Source organism: Lycorma delicatula, chromosome 7 (genome assembly GCF_047948215.1).
Source record: "Lycorma delicatula isolate Av1 chromosome 7, ASM4794821v1, whole genome shotgun sequence".
NCBI classification, from domain to species: Eukaryota; Metazoa; Arthropoda; class Insecta; order Hemiptera; family Fulgoridae; genus Lycorma; species Lycorma delicatula.
Genome location: NC_134461.1, coordinates 135,322,346 through 135,334,818, shown reverse-complemented (window position 1 = coordinate 135,334,818; position 12,473 = coordinate 135,322,346). Strand labels below are relative to the sequence as shown.

At 30.8% G+C, this 12,473-nt stretch overlaps 1 long non-coding RNA gene across 4 annotated transcripts in view; it reads right to left on the bottom strand.

Moving 5' to 3' along the window:
• The window catches only part of LOC142328182 (uncharacterized), a 46,727-nt gene that overhangs the window by 7,260 nt on the left and 26,994 nt on the right, over positions 1 to 12,473 (bottom strand). For 2 of the 4 annotated variants that reach the window (XR_012757212.1, XR_012757213.1), the window contains exon 3: positions 6,867 to 7,038. This is a non-coding gene — a long non-coding RNA (uncharacterized LOC142328182). Of the gene's footprint in view, positions 1 to 2,483; positions 2,931 to 5,194; positions 5,310 to 6,866; positions 7,039 to 12,473 lie in introns of those variants that run through there. The other 2 variants (XR_012757211.1, XR_012757210.1) reach the window with 2 other exon arrangements.

The following is a 12,473-nucleotide window of genomic DNA, read 5'->3' as shown; positions in this document are numbered from 1 at the left end:
TGAGCTAACTCAAGGGTAGCATTGCTATTGTTGTGCAGGTTCAGATGTGTATAGGCAGGTACAAACACGATCTAGTGTACCATATATTCATAAAAACGATGCTAGTTGTGAGATAATAGTTAACCAGAAAACACATCATTAACCCACCGGGTTGGTCTAGTGGTGAACGCGTCTTCCCAAATCAGCTAATTTGGAAGTCGAGAGTTCCAGCGTTCAAGCCCTAGTAAAGCTAGATTTTTACACGAATTTGAATACTAGATCGTGGATACCGGTGTTCTTTGGTGGTTGGGTTTCAATTAACCACACATCTCAAAAATAGTTGAACTGAAAATGTACAAGACTCACTTCATTTACACTCATACATATCATCCTCTGAAGTATTATCTAAATGGTAGTTACCGGAGGCTAAACAGGAAAAAAAAAATCATTGTGAATGCTTTGTGTGCCTGAGTTATTGTGTATTGCATATTTACAACTTTATTTCTTTTAATTACTTGTTAATTACAAAAGAGTCTGTTTAAATCATCCTACAAATTTTTGTTATGTATCTGGTGAAGTGATGCTAAAATCCCAAAGGCAAAACCTTACTCCATTAGTAAAAAGTGTTATGAACTTCATTTTGGGTGTAGAGTCAGGGACCAAACAAGGGCTTGGGCCCCACATATATGTTATTTTTTGTGTTCTAGGCTCCTCACTGCATGGAAAAATGGCACACGCCACATGCCATTTGCTGTCCTTATGATTTGGAGGGAACCCAAAGATCACTATTCTGACTGTTATTTCTGCTTAACAAACATTAAAAGGATTACATCAAAATCAAAACATACAGTGCTGTACCCTTACTTGCAATCTGCAATAAGACCGGTTCCACACTGCAAAGAATTGCCCGTACCAAAGCTTCCAGAACATGTGACATTAGAGGAAGAGAGCTTAAAGTCTGATGGAAGTAAGGAAGAAAAAGAAACAGATTCTGGTGATACAACTTTTGAACAAAGCGGTTCATCTGAGCTTCATTTACTGACTCAAGAAAACTGATCTTACTGATTTACTGATCTCATATGAGATTTAAAGTTATCCAAAAAAACAGTCTGAAATACTTGCTTCCCGGGTAAAAGGATGGAATCTTTTTAAAAGAATACAAAGGTATGTACGTATTGTAATCCTCACTCTGAATTTAAAGATTATTTTTCTGAAGAAAATGGCTTAGTGTTTTGTAATGACATTTCTTCTCTTATGGAGATAGTTTGTAATGAACATAACCCAACAGAATAGCACTTGTTCATTGATTCCTCTAAATTAGTTTAAAAGCTGTGCTTCTGCATAATGGCAATAAATTACCATCTGTACCTGTAGCTCACTCTGCTGATATGAAAGAAACATATGGAAACTTTCAATTTATATTGGAAAAGCTTCAATATGCATTGTATGAATGGAATATTTGTGGTGATTTGGGTTAAATAAGTAATTTTTTGTAAATTTATAGTCTACTGTGGTTTACAATCTTCAAAGACGTGTTAGAAATCTAAGAGATCAATTACAGAGAAGAGATCTTCATTTAGATTTGCTAAGAAGAAAAGTTGCATTACATGAGGATTGCACTCGTATGCGATCACTTTTAGAAGCTGAATGTGATGATGCAAACCTTAGGTAATTTTAGCTATTTATTGAGAATAACGAGTTCTTTGGTTTCTGTATTATAAAACAAGATAATATTCTAAAACATAATAATCTTAACAAAATAACTTAAATTCTCTTATGCTGTCTTTATTTTATGATTGCAAGAGTTTTGCGGTTAAAAAAAAGAAGAAAAATCCTTACAATAAGCATAAATAAAGAATAGTATTTAAATTAAATAAACAATTAAATTGATCGCTATATAATTTTAAAAATATTGAAAAAAATTTTCATCTGATTTGAATAGTGTAAACTTTCTTTTAAAAGATTCAAAAAGTTGTAGAAAATAACAGCCTGGGTGTTTGGTACCACCTTGGACTAGTGATTTGGACAATAGCATGTTTTTGCAACTTGTTGTCGGGGATGGCCAGCTGCAATGTCTAGGGATGTTGGTTACCCCTTAGAACTTTTATTGACAACTCCAGCACTTTAAAAATCAAATATCACTATTACAGAGGCCTGGTAGACAGAAATGTTTGCCCCATTATACCTCACTTAGTTCTGCTTCCTGAGAAGGTAGCAGATTCTGCTTGCTGAGAATTGAAAACCAACATGGTTTTTTTTAAATTTCATGATTTAATAATCTGTACTGCAGTCAGAGTTGATCTGTCTTGAACATGTTGTAAGGAGACCTTACAATACATTCAGCCCTTTAGTCAGTGGAATAAGAATTATCAGAACCTACTGAATCGAGTATAGCATGCAGAAAGGATGTAACAAAGGATCATCTTGTTTATCGGTATTGTAGCAAACGTGTTAACACATTTTTATGATGTACTTGTTTTTAGGATTAAATAACAAGAAATGACTTAACATTTTTTCCAGCCAACTTTTTATTAATGGTCTGATGATGTCTAAAAGTAGTCACTGAAAGTGCTATAAGTACCTTTATTTTATATAATAATAAAGCTTTTACATTTTTTTATCTGTTAATAATTATTTTATTTTATTTTATAGTTGTATATTCAGATCTACAGATGCGGTTTGTTCAACCAACCATTCCTTTATTAAATCCGATTATGATAATTTACTGGTGTGGCTTCATTTGCTTAATTTGGCAGTAATTATATTTTAATGATTATAATTAACTTGGTTTACCTTCTCCATTATATTTAAAAACAAAAATTTTTTTAGACATGGGTTGGCTTAGAATATTGATGTCCCACAAAACAGCTGGTTTATAATGATTCTAACCCCAACACCATTGGTGGATATAAGATTCCCTTGCGTTTTGATGTACTGCATTTTGAAATTTTCTAGAAATAGTGAAATCATTGTGTTTGAGGAAGGTAGTTTAATTTATTTTTTGGTACTTTTTAGGAATTTGACAGCAAAAAAATAAAATAAAAATTTGTTTTTAATTAATGTAAAATAACAATAATTGACATTATTGAATTTAGTTTACAAATTACTTTTGTTATTAATAAGCTGTATGTAATTCGTGTATTTAGCTTAAATTAGATGAGGTTAGCGAGTGAAGCAAGCATAGGTTATGTTTTGTTAGCTTATTTTGATATTTGTTCATTAGATGTACCATTAGTTACTACACAAAATTACCCCACTAGTCGTTACACAAAATTATAACCGACATAACCTATGCTTACTTTTTCTTACTAGCCTCATCTAATTAATATTAAATATACAAATTATATACAACATTGTAAATAAAAATGTGGCTGTAAATTCCAAAAATGTACCTACTTTTTCTGCAATTATTATTATTTTTTAAATAATTGTAAATGACACTAATGATAATTTTTATCTCAAATTCTTAAATGTGAGATATGCGAGACACAGATTACCAAGTGTTTTAAGCCAATCAATTTTATTTTTTATTCTTATATAATTATACAAAGTGATTCAAAAAGGGACCTCACAACTTTAAAAGCTTATAAAAATTTATTGAGATAACTTAGAGAATCATTTGAGCTCTCATTTCATAGAAAAACATATCACATTTGTCACCCGACATTCAGTTTGGTTCGATATGGCTGCTATTTGTAATATGATATATATCCCACCTGATTTCATTTCTATTCGATTTCATTCCAGACTGTTGCCAGCAAATCAGAAGTTAATTTGAAGTTCTAGCTTAACAAGATCACAGGCAAAGGTGTTACACAAATTCACTCTTTTATGAAACACCACAAGAAAAAATCAATCTAGCGGGATGAAATGCGGGTCGGGAGGTGTCATGCAATTGGACCTTCACGACCAGTCCACCGATCTGGGAATCGAGTATCAAGAAAATCTCGGACTTGTAGGCATTAGTTTTGTTAGCTTATGTTGAAATTTCTTCATTCGGTGTACCATTAGTCACTACACAGAATTATAACCGACATAACCTACACTCACTTTTGCTTGCTAGCCTCATTTAGTTAATGTTAAATATACAAATTATATAGTGAGGTGGTGCCTTGCTGATAGCAATGGTATCTATCTTGGTCATCATTGTCTAACTGAGGAATTAAAAAATGTTGAAGCCTGTTCAGATAAACTATACTATTTATGATTGCCTTCTGGAAGAAGAACGGACTGTTGTGTTTGGAAGAACTTTTCAACAAAGGTCTGGTGCCATGAGTAAATTGTATGCCTACCAGGAGGCTCTACTGTTCTCTATGAAAATTACGCTGAACTGCAGTTACTGAATGCAAATCATGAAACCAAAGCACACAGCGAGTACGTTCTGCACCAGTAAATGTATCCATTTTTAACAACACTTAACAGCACTGGTGGCTGAATTTAGTACTAAAAAACTATACGAGTCAAAACTTGATGTCTTCTGCTCTGAAATGAGACTTCAACCAAATCTGTAAATTCTCAGTAAATTTTTATACGCTTTTAAAGTTGTTAATTCCTTTTTGATCCTGGTATTTTTTCGGTACGGTAACTTGTAAGGTCATAAGACTTATCTTATTGCTTAGGGCCATAGGAAAGAAGAAAAGCTTGTTATTTAAAGCTATTACTTAGGTTATTAATTATATTATAATGTAATAGCTAACAGTAATTAACTTTATGACAATAGATTTTTAATTTCATTTCTTGTATTATTTATCATTTTTCTTTCTTTGTTGAATAGAGTAAAAGAGTTAACAACATTGAGGGTCGTTGACCCTCAAACCGGTGCGTACACCAATCACATCGAATTAACACGGCAAAATTCAAAAGAAATGCATAAGCAACCGTTTTGGTACCCACAGAGAACTTTTGCAGTCATATGTGGAGTAAAATGTATCCTTATAACGATTTTTTATTTTTGTAAACACGTTTCAGAGGAATAGCCTTACAATTAAAGTTTTGTTTGACGTTTGTAATTTTCAAATAAAATTTGGTTAATCAGGTCTTTCAGTTTCAATTTAATGCGCGTTAAGCATTTTTCATTGTTTGCACATTTTTTGCATCGTCATAACAATTAAACTTTTGTTTGGGGTGGACCAAACCGCATAAGTACCTACAACAGGCAAACAAAAATAATAACACTTATTTTAAGCTGTACTAAAATAATATAAGAAAAACTTACCGCGATCAATAATGAGGATCATTATCTAAAATGTACAAGTAACAATAACTGTTAAACAAGAGTGGACACAGAAACGATAACCTAATTTGTAACCTAACTGTGTAAACAACCCAAGACTGACCGCTGTATTTCATAAGCTTCATTGTAACCACGTGATTTCCCTGTCGCTCCCCACCACTGTAACAAGCCCGCCCTCTAAAATGCACTTCCTGTCTCATAACAACCGACCGACCGACACCAACAGTTTAATATTCATGTTTACAGATTTCATGACATTATTATACGTAATAATAACTGAACCAAATTTTCGCTTAAACCGATGTGCACATTAACAAATGAACGTAACCAAGGTACCCAAACTATAACGATAAGGTTTTCAATTATTTCTATTTACCAAATATTCAATTTGGATATAATTTACATTCGCATATTTTATAACTGCCCTTGTATATAAAAAAAAACACTCGTGCGCGCCCGTTAACATATTATTAAATATTTACTTCTTTTAATATAAAAAAGCAATTTAAAAAACGTAGACCCTATCCGTCTTTAGTAACTAATCAGAAAAAACAAGATGATCATTTTGTTTTAATAAAGATCATAAGAAATATTAATGAATACATAAGGGGGTTATATAAAAGGATTATTTCTAAATTTATCTCATCAAGCCGACTACCGTATTTCACAGTACAGTCCAGCCCGCCTAAAATACAAATACACACACGAACACGCAAACACACATTTAGTATGGATTTAATTCAAAAATTATATTTAGAGATCACAAAGTAACATATAATTATAATTTTTCGTGTCTCATTTCATTTCTGTAATCAATTTTGTCACCTCGGTAACGCAGTAGAGAAACCGACTGATATAGTGAAAGATACGGATTTGATTCTCGACTTGGACCGGATCGTTACGTATTTATCTTGTAAGTACGCCGCGTATTTATTCGTTAATTATTATTTTTGTTAAAATGTACTTTACACAAACGGGTGTTCCACACAGCGCTAGTAGTTTAACCTTGATCAAGGACTGGTCTGGCGGCGATTGGAGAGGGTGACTCACATAGCAAAGTAAATTGTAGACAGCGCGTCGGCAAGCAGTTCCGTCGATGTACGATGATTTATAAAGTTATCCGACATGAATTAAACGAACATTTATAATCGGTTTTTTAAAATTTATTTTACTCGCAATGACAACATCCAGAATATCCGCATTTTTTTTCTTTTCCTCCGGGCCAACCGTTATGTATCGCTTCACAGAATGAGATGAAATAGCAATTTTATAGCGTGTGAAAATATCACGCCTGACCGGGATTCGAACTCGCGACCTCTGGATGAAAGGCCGAGACGCTATCACTCGCACCACGCGAGTTAACCGCTCACTATCACGCGCATTTTATTAAATTGCTTTTTTTCACGTTATGAATTCGATAATAATGTCAATCGTAACCCGAAATCGAACCCATAACGTTTTATCCGACAGTACTATCTTCTCGCAATAATTATTTTCATACTGTTTACTATAATAAAATTAATATTAACCCGTAATTTAACAATCTGTTTTATTTTATACGTATATTACAATAATTGAAGCTAAATCTATTATAAAAATGACATCAGAGGTTACATACTAATGAAACGTGTAAATAGATTAATTTTTTTTTTACCTTCGGGTCCACAGTTAAGTTATCGCTTCAAAGGATGAGATGAACAATTTGTTGCGCGTGTGAAAATCCCATGTCTGACCGGGTTCTAACCTGGGACCTCCGGATGAAAGGCCGAGACGCTACCACTCGCGCCACGGAGGCCGACAAATAGATTAGGTTGCATAATATTAACCTAAAATACAGTAACATCTTGTATTACAGATCAAAATTACAAAATAACTTTACAAATAAATTAAAAAAATAGTAATTTAAATTTTTACTGAGGGCGGTAACATATATAATGAAGGTTAAGAGGACACGATGTAACGATATTTTTTTAATATAAAAATCTACGATAATCGATTAAAAAAAATCGTCGATTTCGGAACAGTTTCAATGAAAGGCGTTTCTAAAATTCTGTCATATTGGAAACCACATACTGTATTCATTCCATGAAAGTGGATTAATTTTTACCCCCCTATAAATCTCTGATTCCGTAATTTTTTGGTTGTGTATATCAACGGCACGATAAAATTAATTTTTCAACAGTGTTTTTAACATTGTCACGAGTAGTTACACACAAGTGAAGAAAAAAGTAATATAACCTCACTACATTAAAACTAAAAAGATTATTTGTAATCTAATTAATTTTTGATATACTTAAGCTTAACTATAACTAATTAATTTAAAATAACACAATAAGAATTTAATACCTTTATAAACATAGTTTTTCATATAAGTAAGTTTACCTATCTTGTGTAGGTTAGGTAGACAAAACGGTTTAAGTAAATTAGAAATCGCGAAACATATGATTTGATTATCACGAAACATATGAGGTTATCAGACTAAACCGATTACGGGATTTCTTCTAAAGATGTATATTTTGAATATATTTTTATTTAATGTTGTTTGTTATTTATATTTGTAATTTTATTTATTAAATTTTCTATTGTAAAAAAAAATCATGTTACAAATAATTATACACGTTAAGTAAAACCGATAAAAAAAACAACGGTCTCTCATTTTGCCAACTTAAATTTAAATAAAGAGATCTGTATTTAAAATAGTACCTAATTGTATAAATAAGTAAATAATTAAAACTATTAACTGATTGTAATTAAGACATTAATTAATATATATTATTTAGTTTTATTTACAAATATTATTTATTTAAAAGTTATAAACGTATTTTTTTAAAAATAATCTAACAAAAGTAGATGACCGCGGATGATTGTTACCAGACTCAAATCTCAACCGACTCAAAGTGCGCGACGCGTACGCGTTCAACCGCGTCGGACACCGGCCGTTTTCTTCGATACGGGGTTACGCATAAACCGTAAATGTGGATACGCGAATGCGTATCGGTCGTATGCAATCGGTTTCTGTTTCAACTTAATCTAGAAATATGGAACTGCATGAAAATTAAACATAAATCTTAAATTATCTTTCATTGTAAATAATTAATTAATTAATTAAAATGAGAAATAATTCATTTCATAATGATTAAGATCTCTTGTGATAAATGGATGAATATATCTGTTAATAATTAACATATGTAACAATAAAGCTGTGTAAAATTTTTTAACGGTTTTTTGAAAAAAAAAAATTATTTTCAATCAAATGGTGGGTTTGAGGGGTTGAAATTGAATTTTCTTTACGTTTTGAGGTACGAGAAGTACAAAAATATCATTCACTTAAAATTTAAGTTCCTTATATACATAAGTGTACATATAAAATTGCAACTTGAAAATCTCCAAAATTACTAGATCATTTTCATTAAAACTTAGATATGCTGTTGTAGTGTAACTGAAGTTGTGCATGTGAAAATTTGATGAAGACCGGCTGAGTTATTGAACTTGTGTAGTGCATTGTACTGTGAAAATCAGTGCATTTCAGACTGCGAAATAGCGAAGGTCTCGTAAATGAAAAGTTTGTCAAAACTGTGCGAGAATTGATTCTAATTACAGAGGTTTATTGTTTGAAATGTTATGTATGTGTAAGTATGATTTTTTTGTTAAGAATGCTAGAGATCACAATCAGATTTTAATTAACTGAAAATTACTTTTAAAAATCATGAAAAAATTATAGAAGTATAGACTAAATAATAAGGTCACTTTTGTGTATGTAAAAAGCCTAACAACTTATTTATGTCCTACTTGAATTCCATATTACTAAAATAATATTAGATGAAAAATAATCTGTAAATATGTACAAAGCATATGTGTAAAACACTACCGATTGTAAATAAATGTAATATTACTGCTAATAACAACTGAATTCATTTTGTTATCTAGGATCTACAAGTGATCTTAGAGCTAATGAAAGCATAATATTACTGCCAACTTATAGCATAATATTCTACTCGTCTCGCTCCATCATATTTTAATAAACATTATCTAATTTAAAAATTTTAATTAAACAGTTACTTAAAAAATTCCAGTAATAACTGGTTTTAATTTTAAACCGATGCATTTTTTATTAAATACATTGAATAATTACATTATTTTTTTTTTTTTTTGAGGAAATGAACTAGTCATTACCCCAAAAAATTTGTTAAGCTATAGATGCAAATTAAAATTTCAAGCAGCAGTTTGTTCACAACAGCCTTGATATGAAAGCTGTCTATGTAAACTGGTGCATTACCTCAACATATACTTAATATTACCTCAATATACTGAAATAGTCAGTATATGCAATAATCCTTGGTGCATTTTTTTTTTATTAATTATTTCAACAATAATTAATTTTTTTGCATACACCTTTTTTCAGCATATGCAATAATCATGTATTTTTCTCTTATTAATTATTTAAACAATAATTAATCTTCCTGCATATACCTTTTTTTAGTATATGCCATAATCCCTAATGCATGCACTTTTCTATTAATTATTTAAACAATAATTAATCTTTCTGCTATACCTTTTTTCAGTATATGCCATAATCACTAATGCATGCACTTTTCTATTAATTATTTAAACAATAATTAATTTTTCTGCATGCACCTTTTTTGTAGTATATCCAACAATCTTTGGCGCCTTTTTTTATTATAAATAATTTAATAAATTAATTGATAAACATTTTACCAATAAATTAATAGATTGTAGAACTATTTTTCAATAAATTACATTGCATAATCTTCACCTAATTTAGGCTGTAGCAAATTTCAACTGATTGCATGAAGAATCTTACGACAAGATGTGTATTTTACACGATCTTGGTGCGATAATTTACCCTTTGTTTGGAGGGCAGATTTAGAAGGTGCCGAGATTACAATTTTATAAAATATATCAGAAAATACAGCCTGTTATTTTGAACGTTATTTTATTAAGAAAAAATATTTTTTTTATATTTGTTTAAAATTTACAAACATACACACAGCCTTTTATTTGAATATACGATTTTCAAGTTATATTAAATCGATAAAACGTTTTTTTAAATAATAAAATAAAGTAAGCAACAGTTAAAATGTGGATTTTGATTTTTACCCTTTTCAAATGTCTAGTCAATTTATCCATTATTTCAATAAATAAGAAATATAAAAAAATGGTGTCACTTTCCCATCGAAATTATTTTCTCACAATAAAAAAAAACGTTTTAACAAATAATGTTAAAACAATTCACGAGGTAACACTTGAAACAAATAATATTTTTTGACTATGATGAATTAATTCATAGATTCAACACAGAAGCTGTTTGAACATACACGTGATAATATGGAAATGGAATTTTGCAGCGTATGAATCCCATCTCTAACCAGGATTCGTACCCGGGTCCCCCGAATGAAACTCGCAACGGAGATCGAAAGTATACTTTAATATTCGTTTTTAGGTAGGATAGATTTCATAAGAAATCCTGTTGTAATGAATATAGTGATTCGACTTAGGAAAATTTCAACATATCTTCGCGTTTCATATCCCCCAGACACCAAAACCACCTAGTCCAAAAGTTTATATATATATATATATTTCACTTTTTGTGGACACGATAATTGCCGTCATTTTGCGCCAATCAATTTCAAATTGATACATAAAATATAACGACTCAAAATATCGGTCGAGTTCGTTAATGAACAAAATCTAATCACGGGAGTGTAAATGGAGATGCTTTCTCGAAAAAAAATAAAATATCGCTATGACTTTCTTATTAAGTAAAACATCGAATTCATTTAAAGTTTCTACTGTTCTTTGGATAAGAACCTAAAACTTATCTAAGTAAACTTTTTTGATACCTCCAACCATTGACCCAGGGGATGGAAAAAATGGGGTTCTGAAGACAAAAAAATCATACCTCCCTTAATAGGCACAGTATCGAATCGGTTTAAAGTGGTCGTTAGTTCTCTAAACATTACCTAAAACCTTTGTCTGAAACAATTTTTGATATGACCAACCCTTACAGCAAGAAATGACCAAAATATTGCGGGAATTGTAAAACGGAGCTTGTCATAAAACATATGAATATTTTTTTCACATGCAACCATTGCCGTATCGAGTAAATTTGAAATTTGTCTTAACTTTAAGATAGAAATATATTTTTATCCGTTACTTAGCTCCGGTGAAATATACCTCAGCCTTCCGGCGTGCTGGAAAGCGGATTTTTTTTTTTTTAATTTCTAAGATTAGATTATGTCCCGGTTAAAAAAAATTACACAATTTAATAGGATAAATAATATATATGGCTATATGATAAAATTATTATAAAAATCGACTAGAAAATATTATAAATAAACGTAATATTTTTGTTAATGAATACTACATCGTTTATTTATCATAAAAATTATACCTTTTCTAGATTATAATCTGTATAAAATAAGTTTCAGAATAAATAAAACAGATAAATGCACATCTCCGTGGCGGAGTGGTAGGTAGCGTCTCAGCCTTTAATCTGGAGGTCCTGGATTCGAACCCCTCTCAGACATGGCGTTGCTCATACTCTTCAAATTTCCATTCTCACAGAGAAAAATGACCAAAGAGGTTGATGCCCGTCATCTCAAAAAATCGTATCAAAAATTATAAAAAAACGTTGAAAAAGTTATTAAATTCATAAATCGGAGCCCCTAAGGTTACATTTTTAAAAAGTATCCGTTCTGCCCGCATTAATACTAGACACAATTGGACTTTCAATTTTCAAAAATGAAAGTATAAAAAAAAATTATATTTTAGCTATCTCAGTTTTACTCAGCGCCCCCATGTTACGGGGTTTTAATAAGTTTATTATTGGAATATTATTTTTTTTCAATCGGTTGGTTCAATCTGATGCAATATTAATAAATAATTCGAAAAAAATGGATTGTTTGATTCTCCCTTGTCCAATGGAGACGAAAAATCAACCGATTTATAGTCAACCGACTATTTGTAGCAACTTTCAATTGTTTTTTTGTAAACTGGTTTTCGTTTACTAGGTAGGAGGCAAAATCCGATTAGAAATTATGTTGAATATTCCTACCGTTAAACCGATCGATTTAAAACTTATTTAATACGTACTTTCATTCTACTAAATCTCAATTTTCTACAATCGCTATATAAAAATTCAAAATAACGAAAACTAGCCCTCCCTCGACTTTGTTTTTCAAAAATTTAATCCTATCAATACCTCATAAAGAACATTTTGAGTAGTTTTCCAAGTGTTTAT